A 25,283-nucleotide genomic window follows, 5' to 3' on the forward strand; every position below is an offset into this window, starting at 1 on the left:
GCTTATCTGTATCCATCACTACCAGTAAAAAAGATAATGAATTCCCAATATCTCTTTAATCCAAACCCTTCTTAAATAATTCCACAGGCCATTTGATTCAGTTTTTGCTGTCTTTTAGCAATGCACCATATTTGGATACATTACTGAAGATGGACAATAACTGAACTGGATGTTGCTTTTTCTCTTAAGAGTTCAAGGCATTTTCTTCCTTTTACAATTTAAAAGTGAGTGAAGCTTTTCCCATTTTAAGAATATTTTAGCTAGGAGGGTGAGGTTGAGTCCAGCAAGCTTGTTTTAAACTGAAAGCACTGCAGATGTGTGCACACATAAGAAATGGTTGTAGTTTTAGTTTGTAACACTTCTGTTGCATTTCTGTTGAAAGCAGTCACAAACTCAGTGTCACTTATATTTGTACATTACATTTTGTATATGCTCACGATTTACAGAAACCACGGTTTTATGAAAAGTGTAATTGCATTTACTTTAACTCATACAGTGTTTTCACATAGGCAAGCATTTTTTCTACTGTAGTATTTTTGAGTTAGATTTTTAAGTTCATAGGTGATTACTTCACTAATGGTCCTGAGAGGCCTTTTTAAGCCTAGCCATGTTTTTCTAATTGTAAATGACTGGATCAGTTACCCAGGGGTATATAGTTTTGTTTAGGTTGCAGAGCATTTACAAGTTGCCTTTGTCTTGTAGGTGCATAGGTGCCAGTTCGGTGGTAAATTTGATTCCCTATCCATTGGTCAGATAGTAATTGAATAGGGTCAGAGATGAATTCTGCCTCACATGGATGGAAGCGTGTTCCAGAGTAGTGGTAGTCTCTGAGAAAGACACACTTCTTTCTCCAGTATGTTCTGTTTCTGTTTCAGACGAGGTTTAGTTCCTTCAGTCAGATATTTGTAATGCTGTTAGATTTGCTGATGTGCAGGAAGTTCATTAGTACTTGATCAGATGATGACTTGTAAGCCAGGCATAGATCAACTTTCAGTAGTCTGTAGGAGACTGAGTTTAAAGATAAGGCTTTGAGGTGGTCTCCATATTCCATATGGTTTACAACCTATATTCTTTTAGTGAGGAACCTCTATGGGCATTCCAGTATTTGCATATGTCTGGTATGATACATACCAAAGGGGAGCACTGTATCCAGTGATTGTTCTAATGAAGGCTTAGTACAGTGGGATAATGACCAATGTATGCCCTACCCTTGCTTATAAGTTGTACAGTATAGAATGATTTCCTTACAACAGTAAACATATGATGGACAAAGGCCAAGTTACTGTCTACATATTTTTCCAAGGCCCTAACCACTAGATCTATTCTTATGGGTGTATTGTCTATATGGTAATTCCCAGGGGTGGCTGACTTTCCAAAGGAGACTATTACACATTTTTTGGCATTCAGTTTTACTCTATGGCTCTGGCACCTATTAATTTGCAGCAAGGCCTCTTGGAAGATATTGGTGTCCTTGTGGGAGACTGTAATTGCACCAAGCTTGCAATCATCCACAAACTTTGTCAACTAGAAACTCTTAACATTAGCTTTGACTTCCAAAAAAATTAGATGCCAAAAAAGGAGTGGCACCAACACTGAATTGTGAAGGATATTACTGGTGACTAGATTTTTTTTTTTTTGTGGGAGTAGAGTCTCCTATCGTGACTTACTGTATCTTCTCTGAGAGCCAGCTGGCTGTCATTCTGGTGACATAAAGTTTTACTGTTAGCTTTGTGAGTTTGTTGATGGTGCTCGAATGGGGAATAGTGTTGAATGCTTTGGCTAGGTCAAGATAGGCAGTGTGTACCATTTTGTCCCTGTTCATAGCTTTGGTGACTTTCTAGAAAAAAGTCCACCAGGTTTAACAGGCAAGATTTGCCCTTGATGAACTCAAACTGTGTTGGATCCAGTGTCTGCTGATTTACTGTGTCTTTATTAATAATATCCATGATGATTCTTTCCATGGCCTTGCATATGAGACTAGTCAGACTTGTAGTTCTGTAATTACCCAGGTCAGTAGATGGCTCATTCTTGTGCAGAAAGATAACTGCTGCAGTTCTCCATTTTCTAGGTACACAGCCAGTTTGGAGGCTAAGGTTGAACAATGATCTTAGAGGGCCTGAAAGGTCATGTTTCATGCTATTCAGAAGGCATCTTGGGATATTATCAGTACCCATCAGTGCAGTATTTTTTGTCTTGAAGAGCACATTGAAGATCTGTTAACTAGTGATATTCAGGAGAGTTGTAGTCTGGTAGATCTCTTGGGATGTGGGGTTGAAACTGGAGCTAAATAGATCAGCCACTAGGTTTGCTATTTCTTCTGGCTCTGTATTGGTGGCTCTGTGTACAGTTAGTTCATCACACTATTGTGTATTACCCTTCAGGTTGCAGATATTGCTGAAGTAGTCCTTGTGGTTGTCCTTTGGCTGTGAGGCTGTCTTCACCACAAATCTGGCTTTGGTGAACTTGGTAAGACTCCTTAGATGCCTGTTTAATTTGGTGAGAGGTTTCTTGCCTTGCTGAGCATTACTTTTCTTGTTATGGCCTTGGTTTTCTTCCTTTAGTTATGTAACTTGTTGATACTGGTTTTTCACCAAAGGAGGCTTGTTCTATGAGGTAGTCCTATGCTTATTTTGGGTGGGTCAGCTGCTTCAGTACAGTTGTTTACATGGTGGTGTACTGTTTCTGTGATAAATTCCTCACAGGCAGCAGAGTTCACATGGTTTGGAAGTGCTTGAAATTGTGCCAGGATATCATTCAGTAGTAGGAAGTTTGCTTTGGAATGATTCCCAAATGTTTGAGGGTTAGATGTAATTTCAGAGGAGGCAGCTTTATGGTCTGACTTGACAAGTGAGGACGGTACACAGGTGGATGCAATGTTCCCCTATATTTGTGAGGATCAGATCAAGGATGTTGGCACCCCTAGTGGATGTACAGACTAACTGGTCCAGAATATTTGTATTGACAAAGTCCAAGAATCTCTGGGCATGTGTATTGGAAATTGTGTATGTTTTCATGTTTGTAGCGGGGTAGTTTAAGCCACCTAGGCATAAAAGAGTTGGGTTCAAGGCATATTGAGTCCAGTAAGTGTTGGTATGTGGTATGGGTGTCATGGTTCATAGAGGAGGACCTATAGCTTGCAGTGATGAGGTATTTGACTTTGCTTATGGTAAATTGGACATGGAGAAGCACAGGTAAATCATACTGCTTGACCTGTTTTGAAGTGTGATTGTTTTTGGTGAATATAGAGACACCTGCAGCTTTTGTCTCTTCCTCTGTACTAGCTGGTCTAAAAGTGTCGAAGTCATTAAAACCTTGTACTGCTAGGGTGCTCTTCTTAGTTTTAAACCATGCCTTTGTAACTACAGAGTCATCTGTGTTCTTCAGGGAGACGAGCTTGCATGGAGTGGAGTGTTTTGTTTAGACTGCTGGCATTGAGCAGTAATACCTGCTGGTTATGCAATGTTAGAAGGTTTTTCTGGTTGGCATTGTGAAAAAAAGTGCTGTGGGGTGAACAATGTGTAGCCAATATTCAAAAGCCTGAAGGGAACCGGTGCAAACTATCCTTGATGAAGCATTGTGGTCTGCCAACCATATCTTTTTAAGCTGACAGGTGTTGTACCCCCCCTTTAAATAACACAAAAACTAAGCCAGTTGTTAAAGTCCATTATATTCTGCTCATATTGTTGCATCATCCTCCGAGAGAGTACAATGTTGCTCAGTGCTAGGCTCATACCAACCTGGAACACACAGTCTGAGAACTCTGTCATGTCTCTCTTCTTGTAGTCCAGAGAGGTATATCTCAAGTCATTTACAGCCACAGATACAATGATGGACTTGTACTGGTACTTGTGGAACAGTGACCTGATTTGTATGTGATTTGCTAGATCCTGGCCATGATATACAGTTAACAAGGACCATCTCCTTGCTCAGCTTAGAGTGGAACATGTGTGTGTCTTCAGTTAATGTGTTTATTAATCCGTTGTGTCTTGATTCTACCTCTACATGCAGTGTTCTGAGTTGCTGTAATTTAAAGTACCATTAAGGCATTTTTTTTCTTGTGTGTTTTGTGGTTGGTGGGTTGGAGTCTAGTGCTGTCAGCAGCAGAGAGTAGAAGTAGTTTGTTATTGTTGCTGTGGTGAGATGGCATCTGAAATACTGTTCCAGTTTTGGGACACTACAGACCAACTTCAGCAAGCAGCTCAGTGGAGGCATTAACAGAGTAGTTTGGGTCTGTTTTAGAGAAATTGGTATGCAGAAAGAGATCTGTACATTGAGTCCTCATGAGTATTTAATTAACTACTGTGCGTGCTGCCCTAACCTACAACGTGCATATTACAGATTATTTGCTGTGTGGGGCAGATACAACAACATTCTAGCCCTGTTGTTCGAGCACTTGGTGTATAAAACAGTCTGTATACCTGATACCTCAGAGTAGAGTACTTGAACAGTCTCTCTTTTTGTGGAGCATGATTATGTCTGGTGGGGATTGCCGACCATAAATTTGTCTGTATTTGGTTACCACCTCCTCTTCTTCCCTTTCTCAGCACACCATCGCTGCTGCATAAACTATTTTTTTAAATTGGTCCCCACAATTTAACATTGTAGGCAGACTGTTGCCATGTCAGCTTGATGCAAAAGTGGAGTTTAGCAGCTTATGCTGTTTTTCAGTGATGGTAATTTATTCAGAAAGAAGGCACTGGACAGAGTTCTCGTAAATAGACCGTTTTGTGTGCTATGCTTAGAAAGCTACCCCTTTTTACAGCATCCCTCCCCCCAGTAGGCAGGCATCACCTGAATGATCCTGATTTAAAGCTGCTTGTCTAAGAAGACATAAAACATGCGCATTAAATAAGCAATAATGTCCAACAAGGAGGGCGTTATTTGGGAAAAATAGACTGTGCTGTCAGGCTTGCCCACTCCTGGAAGGTATGTTATTTCCCTGTAACTCTCACCTTGTAGGACATTATGGCCCTTAGATAATGGGTTATGTGTTAAATTGTTTTGTACTTTTTTTTATAGTATATACATTTTTCTTTATACTTTCTCTCCATGTAATGTTTCAAACATGTCAAAGCCTATGCCATTGATGTTAGAGGAAGTATTTTACAACTAAAATATGAATCGTATAAGTATTTAATGTCCACACACACAGCACAAATGTGACCCGCAATTACTAATACTTTTTTGACTGAGTAAACTTTAGATGTCTCATTGTGGTCAAGTGAATGAAAAAAAATTCTACAGTGTAAGACACTGTGCATGCCTCCTAACTGTTCCTAATTTTGGTCTGACCCCCGAAAATGATTTTTTGGTAAATCACTTAAGATTGCTGTTAGTGAAGGTAGAAATTACAGCTTCATACTGCTTATTGTATTGAAAATTCTCACCCATCCCCGCACAGTGATGTTTTGTTAAACAATAACACTGGAGGCTGAACTCTCGCTTATGAGCACACATCAGGTTGTTGAAGTCATGCACACAACACACGGTCTAACGTATGCTGAAGCACTTAAAAGCAATCTTCCTAAACGATGAAGATTGCCTAGAGTGCACATTTTCAAAGCTATGCCACAGCAATCCCAAATGCACTCAGAAAAAACACCACCTAACACTCCACATACTGTCAGTCTCAGTGGAACATTAAACACTAAGCCCCTAAGGCAAGCAAACACACTTACCAGGATTCTAATCTTAGGGAACTCCATTGCAGGATATACTGATGGCCATCTAACCAAGCTGAACAAAGAGAAGATGACTGTTACTTATCTGGAGCCAGAGTCCGCCAGATCACACACACATGCACCAAAGTCATTATGTCACAGGTACCAGTATGATTCCATTATAATCCATGTAGGTGTAAGTGACCGGAGATGTACCTCCCTGGACTATATGAAGCTAGACATTATGGAGCTTTCAGACTGTCTCTCTCAGGGTGTTATGAGCCTAGCATTCAGCAGCATTTTACCATCACTGAGGATGATGCCACGTTATGAGCAAAATGGTTAACTTTAACTACTGGCTGTCTTTCTGGTTTCATTCTAGGGGATCCAATATTTGACAGCATGGGAGGAGATGGTTCACAGACCACATTGGTTTGCCAAGTATGGGCTACACCTTTTTGCTCTAGGCTTTCCAATACTGGCTAAAACTTTATCCACTCCTATAGTGCCTTTTTTAGGCAACGCCAAATTGAGAAACCTACTGACATAGCAAAATCAACTCAACTGAACTTCAGGGTTTTACTACTCCATGCCAGGAGCCTAAGTAGAAAAACTACACTCCCTCCAACCCCTCCTCACACTCAAGAATGTAGACGTGTGCAGTTACCAAGACATGGTTTAAAGCAGCAGAGAGTACCCCGGCAGTGTAATTTTCAGTGCCTTCCACACTTTGACCAGTAGCTGCACAGATAAGGGCTAAAGGTGGAGGTGTCTCAAGATGCAGTAATAACAAAAATACCTCTAGAGTGGTCAAAAAGGATGACACACTGGAGTTCCTCCACATGCAGATCACCACAGACAAATCCTGTACCATATCCTAGCCAGCTTAGGTCACCCTTCATGTCCTAAGGAACGTGCAATGCATACTTAGACCTCATGCTACAAATGTGTGAGAATGCTGCACTACCCCCCATGTCTCATCCTACCTGGTAAGGTCTGACCATAAAGCTGTCTCTTTTGAAGTCAAAACAACTCCATAATCACATTAAAACCAGTAAGAGGAATTATTCCAAGGCAAATTACCTTTAACTAAGTGATGGTTTGTCAAAATTCAGTGCACAGCAGCCTATACTTAATTGCTGTGAGCAACTCTGTACAACCATATCAGTGGCTGCCTAGAGGCCGCTGTACCTACCAGGAGTAAACCCAGGACTAGCCACAGAAAAATAAAATCTGACAAAAATCAGGAAAGGTAATTCCTGAAAAGATAAAAACTCTCTCATCATACTAAATAGGCAACTAAGAGGGCTAGTTAGATCAAGCAAAGCCATCTTTGAGGTTTAGCTAACCTGCCAGGTGAACAATAATCATAAGACCTTCTACAGCTATGTTAGAAACCTTAAGGGCAGTACACAGCAGTGTGCTGAACTGGTGGTTAATGGTGCCACATTCACTTAGCCTGGCAATATAAAAAAGCTGTTAGTGGAGAAATCCAGATGTTCTTCATGCTTCACTGTTGCAGTCCTGACTTATGGGATTGCCTGCTTTGGAAGCCCTTGGTCGGCCCAACTACCAGAGTAAGAAACTCTGTTCTCCCTGAGCTGGCGGACACCCTATTCTTGACGTCAGGACGGTTGGGTATAAAGGGAGCCAGTCTACACCATGGTATCACTCTTTCTTAACATTGGAGCCTGAAGCATTTGAGTGCATTGGTTGGTCCACACACCGGAGTGAGAAAATCTTCTAAAGCTAAGTACCCTGTTGGGGAACTCTCCCTTAATTGTGACTCATGTCAGATAAAGTTAACAACTGTCTCCACTGTGGTAAACAAATCCCTCTCAGAGACTTTCAAACCTTGTATGTCGCATGTTTAGACCCAAACCAAGACATCCCTAACTGCCCTTTGTGTGCCCTTTTCAGTACCAGGACTATAAGGTGTAAGAGTGACGTCCCTACAAATTATCACATTAATAACAAGGTCCTAAGCACTCAGTCTGTCATGAGAGATATGGGCACCCAGGCTGATAGCAAACTGACATTAGATCATTTTGCCTCCATTGTACAGAAAGCTTTCTATATGGGCCACCTCATTGTAAGGGTGCACTCTGTCATGAGGGACTTGGGCACCCAGGTTGATAGCAAACTGACATTTGATAATCATATCGCCTCCATTGTATGGAAAGCTTTCTACATGGCCCACCTCATTGTAAGGGGACCTCATTCAGGACAAGGTGGTCATAACATCCCTGTATTCTTCCCTTATAAGACCCATTATTGAGTACAGTGCCCCTTTTGGCATGTACCTCACAAAACACAGGCAGCAGCTGGAGAGACCACAGAGATTCCTCACCAGGAGAATTCAGAGCCTCAAACATCTACCTTACATAGGCTACAGGCCCTGACCCTCTACTCAGTCTCATACAGACTCCTCAGAGGTGACCTCTGTCTGGCTAACAAAGCAATCTCAGACCCCAACTTGATGGGACTGTTGCATATCCGCAAGTCAGCCTCCACTAGAGTAACCCACACTTGCAACCTCAACCTGGTCTGTAACATCAGTAGGACTTGTTGGAGGGACAGATTTGTGTCCCAAAGACTCCCTCCTTCAGTGGAATAGACTCCCTCTCCATGTCAAGCAAAGTACCTCATTAACCCTTTTTAAGCGCAACCTGGATAACTGGATGGGGAACAGAAAATATACCCCTGGGATTCCACCAGTGTCCCTGGTGGACAGGGGCATTGGGTGTTGGCTTGTTGGAACATGGGCTAAATTCTTGGCTAGGGTTGTAAGAGCCTCTGGGCCAATAGCCTAATAACTTCCTATGATCCTATGAAATCTTGTCTAAGCACTTAGCAATCTGCCTCCATCCATCATGCGATGGCATTCATCTGTCATCCCGAGGTTGAGCTCCCTAAATAAAAAAAAATAAAAAGACCCAAACTTTGGGCCCCAGATAACAGCCTTTGTCCGTCCGCCAGTCCCCCAAGGCTCATTATCGCAGAGGGAGGAGAGGCACCTTTGCAGCCCTCTTCTGCAAGCGAGGTGGTGGCGCAGGCCTCTGTCGAGATATGCTGTTGGGTCCCTCAACTTCAGTTCAGGCTTTGGCATTCGGTTCATCTGTCGAGTCTCGAGTCACTAAGCAGACCTCATCTTCTGGCAAATGATCCTATACTGATAACATCTCTTTGGGGTGTCCACCAACATCAGGTGTTTTTTTTTTTTTTTCAAAGGAGACTGGCATCAGGGTAGCGGACGTGCACAGGTCTATATTATATAGTCAAACTTTCAAAACTTTGAATCCCATATGTTCAACAACATATGGTCGAAGTTTGAAAGATCGAATATACAATAAGAAAAACTTTCCTTAATGGTGCGAGCAGGGGGGCAAGCCTCCCCTACACCCCCCACACCCACCCACTTAAATATACCAACTCCGAGACTGCACTTCAGTGCAAAAAAAGGGAAATTCTCCTATTCTGCTCTGTACGGCACCATTATGTTTAACCTTCGAACTCTTGAAATGTCGATCATATGGTGTCTACCATATGACATTCGACATTTCAAGCATTCAGTGTTCTAATAGGAACCCCATGTGCACAGGCCCAAGGCAAAAGCTACGCCGAAAAAGAGATTACTCTCCGATATAGTGGCTAGGCCTACTGGTTCCAGTCCCTTTAGGTTATCAGCAGGATTTAGTCAGGTTGGCCGAGAACCTTATTTCTTTGGTCAGATTCAGACCCCCCCCCCCCTAAATCTTCACCAGGAAAAAGGAAGAGGGACCCTGCACCTGACAGCTTTTCAGAACCCCCTGATTCTGATGGAGACTGTGTGCAGGAGGACCCTGTCCTGGAAGATGAACCCTTCCTTACCTTCTTTGAGGATTCTGCTTCAGGAGAGGTGTTGCCTTCTGCTTCACTGCTTGAGGACATTACTTTTGGGGAGACACTGCACGTCATATGAGAGTTTTTCCATTGGCAGGCACAGGAGTATCTCCAAGCAAAAACGAGGGTCAGGGAGTTCCTTGATCTCTCTCAACACAAACCCTTGGCTATCCCTTCAATTTTGGAAGTGCTAGAAGATGTCTTTATGGAGTCATCTCTCAATCCAGGCTGTCTTCCTCCCAGCCATTGTAAACCAGACAGGTTTTACAGGGTACTAGACTCACATAAATTCCTTTTTAAGAACCCCTCTGCTGACCAAGAGGTTGTCACCCTAGGTCCCCTAGGGATAGTACTTCTAAAAACCCTTTACCTACAGACAAAGAAAGCAGGGCCCTTGACAGATTTGGGAATAAGGTTTACACTTCATCTACCCTGGCCATGAGGGGCTTCAATTGCCAATTTCATATGATAAAATACCAGCTGAGTATTTTGGAAAAAATGAAGCTAAAGATTTCCTTCCTGGAGGACAAGAAAAACCTCCAAGGAATTGCTGGATCTCTGCCACTCCAGTTCCCAGGTAGATAGCCATCCTTGAACTGCAGATATGATGCCATAGAGGCATCTTCCTGAGCTGCTGTCTCTGGCTTGGTCATCAGATGGTATGCTTGGCTTAGGGAACAGACATTACTGGAGCGTATTTAAATCTACACTGCTAGATGTACCCCTGGATAAGGACTCCCTTTTTGGACCAAAGGCTGAGGTTGTGTTAAAGATGTAGGATAAAGAAAACCCATGCAAACGGTCAGAGACTTCCTCTCACTCCAGCCACCTAGGTTTAGGAGGAATTTTCCCACTAAACATTGGTCCTTTCCCTCCCAATCAAAACCAGTCAGAGGAAACCCCGAAGGGAGAGGCCTTATAGGCAGCAACAGTAATCACAGAGGGCAAGGTAGTGGTCCTCAGGAACACCTAGGCCAGGAGTTCTAGGTCACAGGGCCCTAGCAGAGATTAGCAATGACTCATCCCCCCTCCCCCAGCTCCAGACCAGATAGGAGGAGAATTGGGAGGAAGACTTTCCCTATTGAAGGAAAACTGGGACCTCATCACCGCCAACAAATGGATTCTGGAAGTAATCTCAAGCGGCTATATGCTCGCTTTCAAAGAACCATTAAGATTCTCAGGCAACCCCGATGTGCTACAAAACCAAAGGGCAGAGGCCATTTCTCAAAATCACAACCTGTGGTCTCAGGGCTCAGTGGAGCCCAGTACCAGACCACCATGTCAGAAATGGGGTTTTACTCCAGGCTGTTCATGGTTCCCAGGAAAGAAGGCTGTTGGTGCCCTATCCTGGATCTGTCCATCTTTAGTCAGTCCACCCTAGTCCCAAAATTCAGAATGCTTGCTCTTCAAAAGCTTCTTCCCATGATCACACCTCAGGTTCTAATGGTCACCTTGGACCTAAAAGATGCCTGCTTGCACATTCCTAAAGAAGACTCCTGCAGAAGTTTACTTCGCTTCAGTGCAGGTACCAGTCACTTTCAATTCTCTGCACTTCCCTTTGGTTTGTCTACTACTCCCAGAGTCTTCACCAAATGTTTGGCCCCTGTGATCACCTTCTGCAGAGTAAGAGGCATCCAGATTTCCCTTATCTGGATGACTGCCTCATTCAGGCTACGAGTCAGTCCAAGCTCATTAAGGCTCTGCCTTTCACCCAGACCCTACTCTCTTCCCTAGGTTTCACCATAAACCTCAGCAAATCCAAGACAAACCTGTCCACCAGGATAGTTTTCCTGGGGGCTTTGCTGGATTCCTCCCCCCAGACGGCCTTCCTCCTACCAGAAAAGACCTCCTTCTTAACCCAGTACTTCCAGGACATTATGCAGAGGCAATACCTGTCAGCTAGAGAATGCCTCAAAGCACTGGGCTACATGGCATCCTGTATACTAATGATCCCTCTGGCCAGGATGCACATGAGGAGGCTTCAATGGTACCTCAAGAATCTGTGGTACCAGCAGTCACATACCCTGGAGACAGAAATCCACTTAATTCACTGTCTCATGGAGGAATTGGCATGGTGGGCACGAGCATGTGCCAGAATCAGGGTCTCCCCTTCAGGTTCATCCCTCAGGACCAAACCTTAACCATGGATGCATCAGGCATGTCCTGGGGAGCCCATTTCCAACATCTGCTGTCCCAGGGCAAATAGGAAGAGCAGTTCAGACACAAGCACATAAATTGGAAGGAATTGATGGCAGAACAGAAGGGCGTGGTAGCCTTCAAGGATCATTGGAAACCAGGGGTTTTACTTATCAAAACAGGCAGCACAGCAGTCATGTGTTACATGAACAAACAAGGGGGCACCCACTCGTAAAGCTCTCTGCTGGCTGGCTGTGCAGATCTGGGAGACAATAAATGCTATGGGGCTGCACCTAATGGCTCAGTACCTTCCTAGGGCTCAGAACACTCTAGTAGACTGCCTCAGCAGACATTTAATGGATTCCCACTAGTGACAGCTGCATTGGTTAACATTTCTCAGCATAGTCCAGAAATGGAGATCCCTCAAATTGACTTCTTTACCCGGCTACGAAAACGCTCAGTTAAAATTATTCTGTTCCAGGAGCAAACTTCAAGCAGGGTGGAGAACAGATACCTTCTCTTTGCTCTGGAGCCCCCTATTTATTTATGCATTTCCTCCCCAGCCTCTTCTTCCAAGGGTCCTCCTAAAAATCAGGGAAGAAGGACCGAAGGTCATTCTGCTAGCTCTAGACTGGCCCAGGTAGCACTGGTACCCCTGCTACTGAGCTTGACCAAAGAAAAACCTTGGCAGTTACCTTGAGAGTGGATCTGCTAACTCAGACAAAATGAAAGTTTGTGCACTCTAACCTGCAGACTTTCAAACTTTCTGCCTGGGTAATTCACCAGAATTCTACCCTGAGCAATCCCTGAGTAGTCAGGTGCTTAGTATCCTCTAAGAGTCTAGAAGACTCAGTACTAGGAAAACATACTCTGCCAGGTGGAAACAATTCTCTAGTTAGTGTAAGGAACAAGGCCTCAACCATGTCTCAATCAGCGTTTCAGCCATTTTAGAGTACCTGGCTATCTTGGTGGACAAAGACTTATCCTTCTCATCCATTTCAACCCACATCCCTACTCTTCCTCCCGTCTTTTCCCACCCCTAATGAACCAGTTCATTCTTCACCTAGAAGACTGCTGTTTTGCTGGCTGTCACCTCAGCTAGAAGGGTCTCTGAGTTGCAAGCCCTCATGGCAGTAGAACACTTTCTTATCTTCCACCCAGACAGAGTTTCACAAAGAAGTAATGCTTTTTTTTATGCCCAAGGTGGTCATGGACACTTCCCTGAACCAAGCCATACACGTGCCTATTTTCTTCCCTAAGCCACAGAACCAAGGGAAAGGAATCCTTCACACCTTGGATGTACACAGGCAACTTTGCTACTACCTTGACAGGACTAAAACTCTCAGAAAATCAGAACAACTGTTTGTGTCCTTTGCCTTGGGCTCTGAAGAAAAAACAGTCTCATAGCAAACTTTCTCCAAGTGGATCTCCCACTGTATTTCCTTTTGTATACCTACCACAGCAAAAAGCCCATTGAATCTGTTAAGATCCACTCAGCTAGGCCCACTTCTTCCTCCATTGCTTTCCTGAGGGGAATACCTGCCAAAGACATTTTGGAAATGGCTACCTGGTCATCGGTGCATACCTTTACCAAGCACTTATCACCTGTCAGCCTTCTCCAAGTCCAGAGCAGGATTTGCCATTACCATTTTGCAGGGCATCTTGTCTTCCCATTAAGGCACCTTCCACCTTCATTTCAGCTTTGGTATCATCCCATAAGTCAGAACTGCAACAGTGAGAGACAAAAAACATAGTACAGTTGTGTACACAACATAAATGTAGATGTTAGAATATATTCACTGTTACAGTCTTCTATCCCCATCCCCCTTATTCTCCTTACAATAACATCTTTTCTCTCTGTCATTCTCTTCTAGAGGAACCTCTGCTGGGATGCCCTACAGGTCCCCTTCCTCTACCGTGGTTCCTTGCTTAAGATTAATCTGTGGGGCTCCTACCTTCTAGGGGCAAGAAAAAAGATGATATGACATCTGATGGCTCCCTTTATACCCAGCCTTCCTGATGTCAGGATAGGGTATCTGCCAGCTCAGGCATGAGGGAGTTTTTTATTCAGGCTGACCAAGGGCTTCCAAAGCAGGAAGTCCCAGAAGTCAGGACTGGAACATGAATACACTTGAACATCTACATTTATGGTAAATATGCATAACTATACTTTCCAACTCTACCCCCTCCACCCTCACCCCCCAGCCATCTCCTAAGAAAACCCTCACACATAACCCCTCCAACTATAACCAGTTAGTATGTACTGGTTGCACTCACTAAAGCCAAGAACACAGCCTCAGTGAGCCCTGATAACATCCCAGATTGCCTCCTGAACAATCTAAAATATGACTTATCAGAACCCCTGGAGTCATTATTTAACTAGTCCTAAAGCAGACTTTTTGCCATGTGAATGGACGATTGCGATGGTCATCCCTCTTCATGAGGGAAGGACCTTCATCAGACCCTGGAAACTACTGACCCACTAGTCTGAGTAGCTTTACTGCAAAGCTGTGGAAAATGTCATCATGGAAATTATCAACAAGGATATAGGAGACCTCCAGACACTAGATGTGTCCCAGTTTAGCTTTGTCAAAGGAAGGTCATGCTAACTGAATCTGGTGGACTTCTTTGAAAAGGTTCACAAAGGCAAGTAAAACTGCATACTATCTACCTAGTGCTGGATAAAGTATTTGATAGGTTTACATTTACAAAGCCGAATCACAGTGGTGCGAGCGCTCATATGAGTGACTCGTAACCACGAAAGTGAAGACGGTGATAGTTCGTAATGTTCAAAAATCAGCAAATTGAAAAGCAGATTCGCTGATTTTCGAACATTAATTTCAAATAAAAAATGTAATAAGCTTCAAAGCAGGAGGGCAAGCCCCCTGCACCCCCCCATTTGGGGGGCTGTGCTCCCCCACTTTAATATTCTAACTCCGAGATCGCACTACAGTGGGGAAAGGGACTATTTCCCGATCCCCACTATAGGGCAATCTGTCCCAAAATGCCGAATGTGCAGTGAGTGAATGTCCATGTGCATTCACTAATTGCACATTTGATCTTTTTTCTGTTCGGCGTTTGCAAACTTCGCAAACTGTCGTTTGGGCAATTGCTGTTCGCTTTTGTGCAGTGCGCACAAATGAAGATAAACCATTTGATATAATAAACGTACCAAAAGGAACTGCCAAAAAACTCGAAACTCTACTCAAAAGTCAGCAGATAAACGGATGGAACCACTCGCCACTCCAGAGACCAGTCCACGACACCAAAAAATATCATACAGCCTTTTATTATAGATCCAAAACGCCAAACACTCCAAAATATATATGAACGCTTTTGTAAAATCACACACTGCGTTTTCGTTACACATTGACTTCATCAGATAACCCAATGCATCCATTATTGTGTCTATTTATAGTCTTACTTAAAAAGCTAATTAATTTCCTAATTGAATCCAATCACCATTTAAAACAGAAATTCACAACACTCAAAATACTAATATTTCATACCCTCAATCATGTTTCCTTCATCAAATATGTACCTCATAGAATTAAATTATAAAAATCAGATTAAAAATGTATGTGTATAATTTCTTAAAAAACATATTTCAATAAATATATTAATAAATATGTATACATAAATATTCCCAATAAATAAATAATATAATACATATATATTGAATAAAAACATGTTAAAATAAGGATGGAATAAAATAAGTCCTAGTAGTTATGGATTTTTAAAGGTGGACAAACCAAAGGTCCCGGTGATCTTTGGGATACCTAAAATCCACAAAAATCATTTAGACCCCCCTTTGAGACCCATAGTGTCAGCCGAAGGCTCCAAAACTGAGACCTTGGCTAAATATGTGGACAAGAAGTTAAAGCCTATATGGACTGGAAGGCCTAGTATCTTGAAAGATTCATGGGAGTTATTAAGTGATCTAAATAAGTGTGGATGGCAAGACAATATTTTATTTTTAACAATTGATATAGTTGATTTATTTTCTTGCATACCTCATGATGAAGGGAAGATTATATTGGAGGAAATAGTGTTTAATTATGAAGATATGGGTAGGAATGACAAGTTAGCATGCCTTTGGCTTATGGACTTGGTTTTAAGTAATAATTTTATTTATTTCAAAGGTGAATTCTTCCAGCAGATCCAGGGGGTAGCTATGGGGGCAGCTTGTGCCCCAACATATGCTAATCTTATTTTGGCATTTTGGGAAGAAAATACGTCCTGAACTCCATTTATAATGAATGTTGGACAATGTATAGGAGATTTTTGGACGATATAGTTATCCTCTGGACTGCTGGGAGAGAAAGATTAGCTGAATTTATGGAATATTTAAATTCAACCACTAGTTTCTTAAGTTTCACGCATCATGTCTCAGAGTATAGTTTAATATATCTGGATGTTGAATTTTATAAGGGGGAAGGACATTATGAATCTAAAGTATATAGGAAGCCCACGTACTGTAATTCCCTCCTACACTATACTAGTGCCCATCCTAAACATTGCAAGAAAAGCATTGTTAAGGGGCAATTTGTAAGGGGTAGCCGCATGACAAGTTTGGAACAGGATTTTAAAATTGAATGTGATTTATTGGAAAAAATGTTTTGGGAGAGAGGCTACCCCAAAGAATTTGTTGAGCAAATAAAAATGGAAGTGAATGAAGGAAGAAAAGATAGATTTCAACCAATATATAAAGGACAAGAAGGTGAAGGTACAACTAATCCCAATGTTCTTCATCTCACATTGCTGCAGTCCTTACACTTGGGGTAGTCCGCTGTCCTCGGTCGGCCCGAATATCAAAGTATAAGGCTGACGTCGGTCAAGGCGCATTTGACTGACATCAGGACGTCAGGGTACAAATGCGCATGACCGACGTCATATCCTCAGTCTTTTTTGCCGCATGGTCCGATGCAGAAGCAGTATTGCAAGTGCCGGTTGGCGTTCTGAAATTTTTCGATTTCGGAGTTTCAGACCGAGTCAAAGTTGGCTAAGTACCCCGTTGGGGAATATTTTAGTTTTTTTCTTGCCTCAGTGGTTTACCGGATGTCAGAAAAAGTGAATAATTGTATTTCTTGTGGGAAACAGATACCGCATAGAGACTATCATACTTTGTGTATTCCTTGTTTGGGGCCTGAGCACGACGTTGTTGGGTGTCGCTCTTGTGCTAGATTCAATAAGCGCACTATAAAGAGGAGATTAGATTGTGCCAGGTTAGTCTTCGGGAAGCGGTGCAATTATAAAATGCCGTCGGATGCTCCGACGCCCGCTTCTTCGAAGAAGCGCAAGGACAAAGCAGTGAAGCCTAGGCTAGAAGAATCGTCCGTACCGGACGCCGGTTCTTTAGAAGTGTCGGTGGAGCCGGTGGTTCCACCGGAGGTTTCTTTGGGATCCCAGGGAGAGACTTTGTTATTGCAGGATGTGGCCTCTCAGGAGGCAGGTCAGGGTGATGGGGCTTCTCAGGTTACTATACTCTCTTCCCTGCCTAGGGTGGTTAGGCCCTCTCCTTCTGTTTCCAAGGCTTCTCCCAGAGGCAGGCCAGGTTTAGCTTCAGTTGGTGTCACCCCTAGGTCTTCAGGAACTGTGCCCAAGAAGCATATGCTTAAAATGGCAGAAGATTTGATTACTTTGATTAGGGGTTCTTTGCCCCCTCCTGATAAGAGACCTAGGGTGGAGCCTGAGCTAGGGAGTTTTGAGCAGGCTTCGGATGTTTCAGAGTCTTCGGCTGAAGACTTGCAGGAGTACTCTCCTTATTCTGATTCTGATGTGGATGATTCTACTCCTTCTGCTTCTCCTCCTGAGGGTTTTTCTTTTTCAGAAACTCTTCATTCCATGAGGGAGCATTTTAAGTGGGAAGGTCAGGACTTCTCTGATTCCAGGAAAAGGCTTAGGAAATTTTTGTTGTTACCCCAGCATAGGCCTTTGGCTATACCTCCTGTTTTGGATGTAGTGGAAGATGTTTTTACAGAGGCTTCTCTTAATCCTGATTCTTTGCCTCCTGCTCCTGTTAAACCGGATAGGTATTACAGGGTGCCTGAAGCTCATAAGTATCTTTTTAAGAGTCCTAGGGCAGACCCAGAAACTGTTAGCCAGGGGCCTAAAGGTGTTAAGGCTTCTGTTGTCAAGAATCCGGTTCCTGCAGATAAAGAGGCCAGGGCCTTGGATAGATGGGGAAAGAAAGTTTATACTACTTCCACTCTAGCTATGAGGGCTTTGAATTGCCAGTTTCACATGTTGAAATACCAAAACTATCTCCTTTCACAATTGAAGTCTAAGGTTGATGCTCTGGCGGAAGGTATTGATTGTAAAGAGTTACAAGATTTAGTACATGTTTCTGAACAGGTGGGTAAGCATTCTTTGCAATGTGGTTTTGATGCTGTACAGGCCTCGTCTAGGGTGGCTGCCACTGGGTCAGTTCTTCGCAGGCACGCCTGGCTGGAGGATCAAAATTTATCTGACCATGTTAAAACAAGGATTTTAGATGCTCCTTTACAATCTGATGTGTTGTTTGGTTCTCCTGTTGAGGCAGTTTTAAAGAAGATGGAAGACAAGGCTAAGTCTATGCAGACTGTTAAAGATTTTTTGCAGGTTCAGCCTCCAAAGTTTAGTAGAAATTGGCCTACTAAGGGGTGGAAGTATCCTTCTTATGATTCCCAGTCTAGGGGTAGATCTAGACGTGGTAGGGGCAGAGCTCAGGGCTCTTTCAGGCCTAGAACAGGGAGTTCTCCTGTACAGTCTTCGGGTGAGGGCAGGGGTCAGTCCTTTCGTTAACAGACCCAATGACCTACCTTTTCAGCTGCCAGAGCCTTCTCGTCTGGCAGCACCTTTGGGAGGAAGGTTGGCACTTTTCAAAGAAAATTGGAGTTTAATTACCCAAGACAGATGGGTATTGGATATCATACACCACGGTTACAGGTTTTATTTCCATACCTTGCCTCCTTTCAAAGGCATGCCAGACGTTCCTCCTCAACAAAGAATAGAGGCTCACAAGCAAATTTCTCTGTTACTCCAAATAGGGGCCATACAGCCGGTCCCTATGCCAGAAGTGGGCCTAGGATTTTATTCTCGCCTGTTCCTAGTACCAAAGAAGGGGAACACGTGGAGACCAATTTTGGATTTATCTATCCTCAACACTTATCTGGACATTCCCAAGTTCAAAATGTTGACGTTACAACAGCTTTTACCTCTGCTGGGCAAAGATCATTGGATGGTAACTTTGGATCTCAAGGAGGCTTACCTTCATGTTCCTATCAGACTAAGTTGCAGGAAGTTTCTGCGTGAGCTGGGACTTCTCACTATCAGTTCTCTGCATTGCCCTTTGGCTTATCTACTGCCCAGAGTGTTCACGAAAGTTCTGGCTCCAGTGATAGCTTTCTTCAGGCTAAAAGGAATACAGATCTATCCTTATTTGGACGATTGCCTGATTCTGGCTCAAGGAAGGGACGAGCTTCTTCATCATTTGGAATATGTGATAGCAGTGCTAAGATGCCTGGGGTATTCTGTGAACGAAATAAAGTCCAGTCTAGTACCCTCTCAGGACATGTGCTTTCTGGGTGTAAGACTGAATACAGCATCCCAGATGGCCTTTTGACCCCGGACAAACAAAAGAATCTTTCCCTTTACTTCCATCAACTATCTCATCAGTCCGGGCTGACTGCAAGGACAGTCCTTCAAGCCTTAGGGTTCATGGCATCTTGTATTCTGGTGCTTCCCAATGCCAAACTGCATATGAGGAAGCTGCAATGGTATCTCCAAAATGTATGGACACAGCACTGCCAGGATCTGGACACTGTCATTCAAATAATACCTTGCATTCAAAAGGAATTTTGTGGTGGGCTCAGGAATGTCACCTAAACAAGGGACTCTCTGTGACCCGGCCAGAGGCGAGTCAGATTTTAACGACAGATGCCTCAGACAAAGCTTGGGGAGCTCATCTAAATGGAAAGTGGATACAAGACAAGTGGCCTGCCAGACTACAACATCTACATATCAACTTGAAGGAGATGTTAGCAGTCCAGTTTGCATTAATAGCTTTCAAGGATTTACTTCTTCCAGGGCAGGTGTTGATTCTAACAGACAACGCAACTGTCATGTGGTACATCAACAAGCAAGAGGGAACACATTCTTATCCTCTATGCAGGCAAGCAATGATTTTGTGGGAGACTGCTCTTAGTTTGCAGCTAGCTCAATCTTCAGGCAAGGTTTCTGCCGGGAGCACAGAACTCCTTAGCAGATGTGTTGAGCAGACGTATTATGGATCCCCACGAGTGGAAATTGGATCCTCATGTATTTCAGAAATTGACAGTGTCGTGGGGAACTCCAGACATAGATCTGTTCGCTTCTCCGCTAAACCATCAGCTGCCAAAGTTTTGCACGAAAAGGTTTCATCCCACAGCTTGGAAAGTGGATGCTCTTTCTTTCAATTGGAGCAATCTTCATGTGTATGCCTTTCCACTTCTGCCTCTCCTCCCAAAGGTACTTCTAAAGGTCAGACAGGACAAGCCAAGGATGATTTTAATAGCTCCAGATTGGCCTCGACAGCACTGGTACCCATTACTGAGAAGTCTGGTACGGAAGCCTCCATGGCCTTTGCCTTCGATTCCACACCTGTTGTCCCAGGAGGACAGTCATTTGCTCAATGTCAAACTTCACTCTCTTCACCTAACAGCCTGGCATATTCTGTTTTGAACCATAGAGGGTCTCAACTTCCACAACAAGTTTTGAATGTGATTTTGGAAGCTAGAAGGCCTAGTACAAGGAAAGTGTACGCGGATAAATGGAAGAGATTTTTATTTTGGAGTGCAGCAAAGGATTTTGATGTTTCTGAGCCTAATTTAAGTGTGGCTCTTCAATATCTTACTGAGTTACTGGACAAAGGTTTGTCCTTCTCTTCTATTAAGGTTCATGCTGCAGCAATTTCAGCTCACTATGACTGTGACCCACCATTGTTTTCTCATCCTTTGTTCAAGCAATTTCTTAGAGGGGCAAAGAACATAAGACCCCCACGTAGAGCTCCTACTCCTGCTTGGGATCTCAATTTTGTGTTGGAGAAACTCACTCTACAACCTTTTGAGCCTGCAGCTACTTCTGAGTTGAAATATTTATCATGGAAGACTGCCTTTTTGTTGGCCATTACCTCTGCCAGAAGGGTTTCTGAATTGCAGGCCCTTATGGCGGTTGAGCCTTTCTTAATTTTCCATAAGGATAGGGTATCTTTACGTACTTAATCCTTCCTTTATGCCTAAAATGGTTTCTAGTGTGGCTTTAAAACAAACTATTCATTTGCCTACTTTTTATGCAAATCCCCAAAATAAAGGGGAAAAGTTTTTGCACACTTTAGATGTACACAGGCAGTTGCGATATTATTTGGACAGAACTAAAGGGTTCAGGCAGTCTCAGCAGTTATTTGTTTCTTTTGCTTTGAGTTCTCAGGGCAAGCCTGTGTCAAAACAAACTATTTCTAAGTGGATTGGGTTTTGCATTGCTTTCTGTTATTCCCATCATGGCAAGGAGATTCCAGCTGGGATTAGGCCTCATTCCACTAGGGCTACTGCCACTTGACAGCTTTTGAGGGGTGGCAACCAAGGATATTCTGGAGGCAGCTACTTGGAGTTCAGTGCATACTTTCTCTAGGCATTATCACCTACCACTTTACTCTAAATCCAGGGCTGGTTTTGCCACTGCTGTTTTGCAGGGCATTTTGGCAGCTCCTGCTTCCTTATAGTTTGGCCATCCTCCCTTACCTCTGCTTTGGGATTCTACCCAAGTGTAAGGACTGCAGCAATGTGAGATGAAGAACATAGTACAGTTTTGTACCTACCATAAATGTAGATGTTCGAAGATCCACATTGCTGCAGTCCAATTTACCCTCCCTCCTTCCCCTCTGTAGTTAGAGGTGATTGTGTGGGTTGGGTTGTAAATATTGTGTATATTGTATATATTGTACATATAATTAGTGCAAGGGTGGTTGGTTGTTTGTTTGCTGTCTTTTGGTTTTGATCTTTATTTTTAGGGTCTTCTGACATCTGGGGCAAGAAAAGACTGAGGATATGACGTTGGTCATGCGCATTTGTACCCTGACGTCCTGATGTCAGTCAAATGCGCCTTGACCGACGTCAGCCTTATACTTTGATATTCGGGCCGACCGAGGACAGCGGACTACCCCAAGTGTAAGGACTGCAGCAATGTGGATCTTCGAACATCTACATTTATGGTAGGTACAAAACTGTACTTTATAAGTACAGGACAAATGAGTACTAATAGTAATAGATCTGAAAGTTATTCCCAAGCATTAGTACTAGAATATAATAGTATAAATAGTGGAATAAGTAAAATATTCCTCAAGGAATGGGAGAAGTTTGTGGCATTTTCTGATATTGAAAGTATATCTAATATCCCTAAGAAAATAATTTACAGGAATTCAAGAAACATGGGTAATATTTTGGAGAGTAGAAAGGTGGTTTCTAATAGAAATAATAATAAGAAGGGCACTTATAAGTGTGGCCGCTGTGCCCAATGTAGTTATATATCTAATGGGGAGGGTTATTACATTCAGAGTAGAAACAAAAAGGTATATAGTACGGAATATTTTAATTGTAATACACAGGGCATAGTATATCTTGCATATTGTGAAAAATGTAGTTCTTTCTATGTTGGTAAATCCGAAAGAGCCTTAAAAAAACGTATTTATGAACATATATATGAAATTTCTGTAAAGAAAGAGAGTAATGCCCTATACAAGCACAGTAAATTGTGCAAGGAATACAAATTTAAGTTTTTGATTATAGAACATATACCAGTGGACATTAGGGGGGGCCCCTGGGAGACCAGGATAGAATATAGAGAGCTATGGTGGCAAGTGGCATTGAATGCTGACAAATATCCAGGGTTAAATGACAACATCACTATTTTACCCTTATTAAAATTAAGAGCAGCTAAACTATAAGAAAATATATACCTGCTTTTGCCACCAGAGGTCCCCTTTATAGCTCCCCATTAGTTTTAGAATGCATATTATATAAATTCTTGAATTCACAATGATCTTATTATATTATATACACTGTATTATTATATTATGCAAAATTTCCATCCTTATTTTAACATGTTTTTATTCAATATATATGTATTATATTATTTATTTATTGGGAATATTTATGTATACATATTTATTAATATATTTATTGAAATATGTTTTTTAAGAAATTATACACATACATTTTTAATCTGATTTTTATAATTTAATTCTATGAGGTACATATTTGATGAAGGAAACATGATTGAGGGTATGAAATATTAGTATTTTGAGTGTTGTGAATTTCTGTTTTAAATGGTGATTGGATTCAATTAGGAAATTAATTAGCTTTTTAAGTAAGACTATAAATAGACACAATAATGGATGCATTGGGTTATCTGATGAAGTCAATGTGTAATGAAAACGCAGTGTGTGATTTTACAAAAGCGTTCATATATATTTTGGAGTGTTTGGCGTTTTGGATCTATAATAAAAGGCTGTACGATATTTTTTGGTGTCGTGGACTGGTCTCTGGAGTGGCGAGTGGTTCCATTTGATATAATACCCACCTCTGGCATTGTCAACCAACTTATGGAGCTAAGTATAAACACCTTTATAACCCACTGGATATCTAGCTGTCTCACTGATAAGGACCCAGGAGGTTAGAGTTGGTGGGGTCACTTCCACAAAGAGGGCAGTCACCAGTGGAGTCCCCCAGTGCTCTGTGCTGGCCCCACTCATCTTTGTCATCATCTTCTCAGAAGTCTAAGCCTTTGGCTTACCAAGTTCGGAGATAATTGAAAACTGAGAGCAGTCATTGAATCCCACCAAAATAAGAACACCCTTCATGAAGATCTAATGCAGACAAACGTGGGGTGCTAAAGCCATTGCTTAAAACTCAATACCGAGAAGTCATCAATAAAACCGCCTTAAAAGTTGATTCACTAGTCAGGAATTTGGGAGCTCATGTAGATGGCATGTGTCCAAGGTAGTAAGAAAATCCTTCTATGTTGCTCAACTTATAAACAAGGGCATGGCATCTAGGACCAGAGAGATTATCATTCCACTATACTTTGCCTTCATCAGACCCATCATAAAGTATAATGCCTTCTTCAGATACATGCAGCACCTGGAACATCCATAAAGGCTCATCCCAAAAACAGTTCTGGGAGTAAACGCATTGTCTTAAGCTGCCTCAAAGCCCTTTCTTTCTTCTTGGTGTTGTACAGACGTCTGAGAGGTGATCTTTGCTTGGCATACAAGGCATCTGTGGACCCTGTTTTGATGAACCTTTTGCACATGTGCAAAACAAACAGCATCAGAAAATTTTAGATTAAAAGTCCTAAATTTTGCTTGCAACATAAATAGGATGTGTTGGAGAGAGAGATGTTCCTCAGGGAATTTCTGTTCTTTGGAGCAGACTCTCCGTACATGTTGAAACAGAGTTCCTCCCTATCCCTATTTAAGCGCAGCTTGGATCATTATATGGATGATCATAAATTCACCCCTTGTCTGGTATCTGTGTCTCTGATGGATAGAGGCAGTGAGTAAATCACCCACTATATAAATCAAATTTGTGGGTCACATTTGGGTTGCACAGCTAGGATTATAAGGGTCGTAGTTGTCTTTAGCCTAGTGTACACCTATGAACCTATAAAAGAAGTAAAGTGAGCATTGTGTATCTCTGTCATCATCATTGGCTTTATCCCGAATTCTTGAGAAAAATAGTTGAGCAGTATCTCTATCTTTCTCTGTCTGTCCATCTCACACAAAAGCAGACAGACACATTCACACGGGACGTCATGTCTCTGTCATGCATGCACACAGACACATTCATAGACAAACATGCATTACTTTTTTTTATGCTCACTAAATAGCAAAGCCGTGTTTAGTGAGCATAAAAAATAGTGCCTGTTTAATATGCTGCTGTGAAGTGGCAGACTTGACTGAGCGATGTCGGCACATTATTGCCTTTTTGGTCTATCTGTCCTATAGGGTATTAGTGTATGATACATATTATATAGTAGCTTACACATAATTTTCTGTTCATTCATGGATTATGTGTTGTCATATAAAGACATAGAGCTGTGATTGTATAAATGCCTCTGTACAGAAACTTTTTTGTCATTTGTTGTATTTGTACTGTTATGTTATGGAGCTTTTCTCCCTGGGCCTCCGCTGTAAATGGACCTTGTTCCAGTCGAACTTTCCCGGTAAACAAATGTAAAATAAAATAAATAAAAAAATAAATGATTAGCCCATTATCTAAATTGTAAGATTAGCTAATGTACAGGACAGTTAAAACAACATTATTTTCGTGTTGTCTTTGCATAAAACTGTTATGGAAAAAGGTAGTGTAGCATTTCAGAATAGTTGCACCATTTATTTATGTATTTGACATTTATTTACCGGGATAGCCAGTCTGGTTTACATAACCCATTTTCAGTGGAGGCCCAGGGAGAAAATCTCCACATTTACACATTGTACACATATTATACAGTAGCTTACACATATTATGCAATAGGTTACTCATAGGAGAAATACACAGATGGATATTTCTAGGCAGGCGGTTGTTGTGGCTG

The 25,283-nt window shown here is 42.2% G+C and overlaps 1 protein-coding gene across 3 annotated transcripts in view; it reads left to right on the top strand.

Annotated features, from left to right (window-relative positions):
- The window catches only part of BRIP1 (BRCA1 interacting helicase 1), a 2,367,390-nt gene that overhangs the window by 457,412 nt on the left and 1,884,695 nt on the right, over nucleotides 1-25,283 (top strand). The gene's annotated exons all lie outside the window — the stretch shown is intronic.

The sequence above is a fragment of the Protopterus annectens genome, chromosome 13.part0 (assembly GCF_019279795.1).
Source record: "Protopterus annectens isolate FY-2018-M chromosome 13.part0, PAN1.0, whole genome shotgun sequence".
Taxonomy (NCBI): Eukaryota; Metazoa; Chordata; order Ceratodontiformes; family Protopteridae; genus Protopterus; species Protopterus annectens.